The sequence below is a fragment of the Callorhinchus milii genome, unplaced genomic scaffold (genome assembly GCF_018977255.1).
Source record: "Callorhinchus milii isolate IMCB2004 unplaced genomic scaffold, IMCB_Cmil_1.0 Scaffold3, whole genome shotgun sequence".
NCBI classification, from domain to species: domain Eukaryota; kingdom Metazoa; phylum Chordata; class Chondrichthyes; order Chimaeriformes; family Callorhinchidae; genus Callorhinchus; species Callorhinchus milii.
The window spans coordinates 80,046,843-80,052,968 of NW_024704744.1; positions in this window are offsets into that span (position 1 = coordinate 80,046,843).

Sequence of the window (6,126 nt, forward strand, 5' to 3'; positions counted from 1 at the left end):
AAAGCGTTTCCCAGAATATACTGTAAAGTGAATTGACCGTATATTTGTGGGCGAAATGCTAATGGTAATGGTGAGGTTTCCTGCCCGCAGGAGGATAGCCACCTGAGAGCTGCAGCAGTCGTTGCCCCTGGACCTGGCATACACTGTGCACATTTAGCTAACTTCAGAGACATCTTTACGTTTTACTGGCCACTTTGCTCGCAGCCCCTTCATCTGCTGGCCCCTTTGGGAGGTATGAAAATTGTTTTTCGAAGGGTACAGTATATTCTGTGAAGCGCTTTAAGATGCCTAAAAGACGTGAAAAGCACTATATCAAATGCAAGGATTATTATTGCTATTACGGAGCACACGGAGGTAGTGGGAGGGAGACCCCTAGTGGTAGATGTGTTACAACAACAACAACAACAAGATTACACTTGTATAGCGCCTTTCACGTCAGGAGGACGTCCCAAGGCGCTGGACGGTGTACAATATTTCAGACCCGAGCTGGGGTCAGGGAGGGAGAAGGGAGGGGAGGGGAAGGGGGGCATGGTAGAAGAGGAGGGTTTTGAGGCGAAACTTGAAGGAGCCTAAGGAGGGGGTGAGGCGGAATGATTGGGGGATGGAATTCCAGAGGTTGGGGGCAGAATGGCTGAAGGCTCTCCTGCCATTGGTGGGGCGGGTGGGTCGGGGGCCAGTGCCGGCTGAGCAGAGAGAGCAGGCGAGTTGCTAGAGGGTTAGGAGGTCACAGAGGTAGGGTGGGCCGAGGCCATGGAGGGCTTTGTAGGTGAGGACTAGGATTTTGAACTGGATCCTCTGAAAGGTAGGGAGCTAATGGAGTCAGGCGAGCGTGGGGGAGATGTGGTCACAGAGTTTGGTGCAGGAGAGGACACGGGCTGCAGAGTTCTGGATTATCTGCAGCCTGTGGAGTTGAGAGGGCCGACAAGCAGGGTGTTTGCATAGTCGAGCCTTGTGTTACATAAAGATAGTGTTACATAAAGATGCTCCTCTAAGGTTAATTAATGTGTACGCCATCGATTTCCTCGAGAAGTTCTTTTCTGACCACCGCCTGCTGTTGGCCAACCTGCACCTGAAACTGAACGTAAAGCTGCTGACCCCCGAGAACGTAGAAGAGTTGCGGAAGGAGTATCAAGGATGGAAATTCTTGAGGGATTTCTACGATTCCTCCGTAGAATGGTGAGACACGGTAAAGTCCCGGATGAAGCAATTCATCATCCGCAAGGGTGTGAGGTTAGCCAAGGCCATACAAGGGTACATTTTCTTGAGGAACCCAGTCATTTTTGGCTCACGCTCGCACCTCGCACCGCCTTAGCCTTGCTCCTCTTTTTCGGCTCCGGCTCTGTTTCTGTTCTCTGGGCTTTTATGTTCGTTTTCTCCTTTGTGTTCCGTGCCCTTTTGCCGGCCATCTGCCAGTGTTCTTCTTTCTTTCTTTGTTGTTGAGGATGTGAGACGCACATGCTTCCCTCGCTGTCCTCCTGCTGGCTGGGAGCAGAGTCATTCTCTTCTTCTTCTTCCGAGGAGGTGTTAGGGGTGTGGGTGTTGCCTGTCCTCCTCCTGCTTGTTCCTGTTCTCTCGCACCATCTCCTTCCCCTACTGCTTCTCCTCCTGCTGTCGATGCTCTGGCGCCCCTTGTTGGTTGCTGTTGTTGCTGCTCCTGTCGGTTGTTGCCTCTCCTCGGCCACACGGAACCAGGCTGGGCCTGGGGCTGGGGTTGGGGTTGACTGTTTTCCGCTCATCCTGGACAGGATCTGTAGAGGTGGCCCACTTCCCCGCAAAGGTCCCGCGTTGGCAGGTTTTTGTGGTGTGACCCACCTGTCTGCAGTTCCAACACACAATGTGTGTGCAGGCTGCAGCACAGTGCCCCAGCTGGCCGCATGTTGTCTGCGAGCAGCAACACAACATCCTTTAACTGAGTCAGTGGGGCAGACGGATCTTGCAACCTGTGGGATGTAAATGACCGAAACAATACCATGCAAACACGAAGGCAACATTCTGATAGACATTGAGTCTCCATTCAAACGAGTATTCAATCGAGTTTACGGGCTCCCTGGTCATGACGTCCCCACCGCCATAGTGTCAAAGGGCAGGAGCTTCTCCATATCACAGAGCTGAATGACTTGGAACAGGATAGGACAACCCTTTCGGCTGCCGAGGGTCTGAGGCCAGATTTAAGAAACGTCACTGGGCCGCACAAGCAATAATACTCTATTTCTATGTTTCCCTTCCAGAAGTATAAACCGTAAGAATCGTTTTAAATTGTGTAACTGTATTCCTTAATTTCACCATATTTTAGTCACAATGCAAACTTTAACTAGGCAATTTAACACAGCCAGCGACGAGGTATCTGTCTCTGTATGTCTCTTTTTCTGTATCTGTGTGTGTATGTATGTCTCTCTCTCCGTATGTGTGTGTCTCTGTATCTCTTTCTGTCTGTGTGTGTGTCTCCATATCTCTCTCTCTCAGCCTGTGTGTGTCTGTGTCTCTGTATCTGTCTCTCAGTGTGTGTGTGTGTGTGTGTGGGTATGTCTCTCCCTGTGCCTCTGTATCTCTCTCTCATCTGTTGCCAGTTTGAAAGTGATTGACAGATTCTGCTGCTAAGCCCTACTTCACACCACTGTTTTTCCTGGATCAAACCAAACCTGGGATCCGGAACCTCAGTGCAACTGTGTTCACGGGCCGGAAGCAATCATCCCCTGTCCAGATGCGGCCCGTGGGCCACCAGTTGGACCTCCATGATTTAGGAGGGGCAAGAAAAAAAGGAAGCAGTAATAATAAAAATAATTCTTGCATTTGATCAAGTGCCTTGTTACGTCATTGAGGTGTCTTAAAGGACTTCACAGAAAATACTGTAAAGTGAATTGACTGTATACTGTATTTTGAGGGTGAAATGCAGCAACCATTTGCGCACAGCAGTTTCCCATGAACAGTCATGGATTGAATGACCAATTTATTTATTTATTTTTTGAAGAGATTATTACCCCTGGAAAGCAATCTGCCAATCAACAGTACGAATCATTTGAACTAATGTCTTGGTTATCAGACAGTTACTCCACATTTCTTTAGCAAGCGAACACCCTTCTCCTATTGAGTCATCCAGATGTTACCCCTGTCCTTTGTGCCTCATCACATCGTCGAGAAGTCTCAAGATGCTTAACAGGATATACTGTAAAGTGGATTGAATTTTGTCTATTTTGTGGGTGAACGCAGCAGACAGTTGGCGCATAGCAATGTCCCCCAAACAGCCATGGAGTGAGAGACCAATTTTATCTGGGGGATTGTTTCCAGGATACCAAGAGGGAGAAACTCCCTTCCCTTTTCGAATTGCAACACCGGATCTTTAACGTCCAGCTGAACAGGCAGACGGGACCTCGGTTTAATGTCTCATCTGAAGGATAGCCATACTTTCTGCCACCCCACTTCCACAAATAATTCAACAATTTTATTACATATTTAAAATGTTACACTTAAAAACCCAGCAACAAAATATAATAAAGTACAATGAAATTGACCGAGGAACTCTGCCCATATAAGCAAGATGACCACCACACCAGAAAGAACCAAAGAAACCTATTGTACTGTGTGCATAATAATAATCCTTGCATATGATATAGTGCCTTATCACATCATTGAGACGCCTCAAGTGTTTCACAGAATATATTCTAAAGTGAATTGCCTGTGTATTTTTTTTGCGAAATGTGACAACCAATTGTGCACAGCAGTGTCCCACATACAATTGTGCATTGTATTTTTGGGAGGGAGATTATTACCCCCAGAAAGCAATCCACCAACCGACTGACAACCCCATTTCTACTTACTGCTTGGTAATAACAACAACAACAACAATAACAACAAAGTTACATTTGTATAGCACCTTTCACGTCGGGAAGACGTCCCAAGGCGCTGGACAGTCAGAGTTTTGGACCCGAGCTGGGGGTCAGGATCGGGGAGGGTGGAGGGCAGAGGGGGAAGCAGCGTGATCAAAAGCACAGTCGAAGAGGAGGCTCTTGAGATGGGTCTTGAAGGAGACGGAGGGACTGCGGGATAGAGTTCCAGAAGGCGGGGGCAGAGTTGCAGAACTCTGGTGGGGTGAGTGAGGCGGGGGACATGAAGAAGGCCGGAGCCCACTGAACAGAGGGAGTGGGCAGGATGGTAGTAGGTTAGGAGGTCGAAGAGGTAGAGGGGAAGCAACGCCATGGGGACTTTGAAGCTGAGGACCTCCTTGAACTGTATTCTCTGTGTGATGCGAAGCCGTTGGAGTCGGGCGAGGATGGGGGTGATAGGATCACAGAGCCTGATGATCTGCAGCTTATGGAGGGAGGAGTTGGGGAGGCCGACAAGCAAGGAGTTTGCAAAGTTTGCAAACGAGTTTGATGTAATGAAAGCATGTAAGAGAGATTTGGCAGCCTGCGGTTTTAGACAGTGGCGCATCCGGGCAATGTTGCAGAGGTGGGGGAAGGCAGAGCAGGTCATGGCACAGATGTGGGGTAGAACGGATAGTTGAGGGTCAAACAAGACACCAAGGTTCCTGACTGGCTTAAAACCTCTTGACGTACCTCTGGTAAACAGAGGTATGTCAAAGTAACAAATGATGCCCTCTCTCTCTGTGACCAGGGCTCCACCTGCCTCCTCGTTCTCCTCGACCCCTCCACCATGTTCAACACAGTCGATCATGCCATCTTCTCCACCGTCATCCATCTACTGGGATTGTACTCGCGTGATTCATATCCTACTTGACTAATCGCCAACAATATATCTTGGCAAATGGTTTCTCCTCCCGCCACCGCCACGGGGTACACCAAGACTCTATCCTTGGCCCCCTTCTTTTCATCATTTACATGCTCACTCTCGGCGACATCATCCACAGACATGGGTCAACTTCCACATGTATGCAGATGACACCCAAATCTATTTCTCTCCTCCAGCTGCAACTCCCAGTGCATTGATGTCCTGTCAGCTTGTCAAGACCTGGATGAGCGCAAATTTCCTGCAGCTGAACGTCAGCAAGACTGAAGCCATACTCCTTGGATCCTGTCAATGTCTTCTTTCCTGCGGATCCAAACTCCTCAACCTCGCCTGGGCTCTCCCTCACACTCACCGAACCCGTGCGCAATTTAGGCATCAGGTTCTATCCACAGTTTTCTTTTTCCACCTCCGCCATATGGCTCGCCTCCATCCATACTTCATACCCACAGCAGCCAAAACCCTCGCCAATGCTTTGTCACTTCCTGGCTGGACATTTCAAACGCCCTCCTCACTGGTCTCCCCAGTTCCAACACACACAAAATTCAATTAATTCAGAACTCCGTCGCCCGGATACTCACCCGCACAAAACTCGGGACCCCCATCACACCAGCCCTTGCCAGGCTACACTGGCTCCCAATTACTAAATGGATCAACTTCAAGATCCTCTCACTCATTTTCAAATCCCTTCATGCACATTCCTAACTATCCGATTTGTTTAATCCTCCACTCCACCACCCGCAGCCTCCGCTCGGACGGCTCCAGCCTCCTCTTCATCCCTCACCCCTTCCGCTCCACCATCGGCAGCCGTCCTTTCAGCCACTACGCCCCGAAGCTCTGGAACTCCCTCCCGCAATCACTTTGCCTTGCCCCCTCATTCCCCACTTTCAAATCCCGCCTAAAGGCTTTGCTTTATGATTGTGCTTATGGTCACCTCTTCCCCTGACTCTCCCCCTGGCTCAGGGTCAGACTCCACCATTGCCAAGCGCTCTGGGACTCAACCCCACGTGAAGGGTGCTATGTAAATGCAAGTTGTTGTTGTTTGTTGTACGTGGAGTAAGGAAACTTGCCTAAGGTTTTGCCCTGCCTGAGATTCAAACCCGGTTTCTCTCGCTTGTGAGGTAAGCGTGTAAAGCAACTATGAAAAAATACAACATTTAATAGCGCCTTTCATGTAGGAAATGCTCTTATACAAACACATTACAAACAAGGTAAAGTGCACAGCTTTTCACTGCCATCATGCCCACATATCCTGTGCATTAGCGTTAAAGAAACTATAGAAACCACCATACTACACCACTTATACAGTGCCTTTGGGAGGCATTTGTCCTTGCTGTTATTATCACAGTACAGGACCAGATAACCTCATGCAATATCATCAACCGT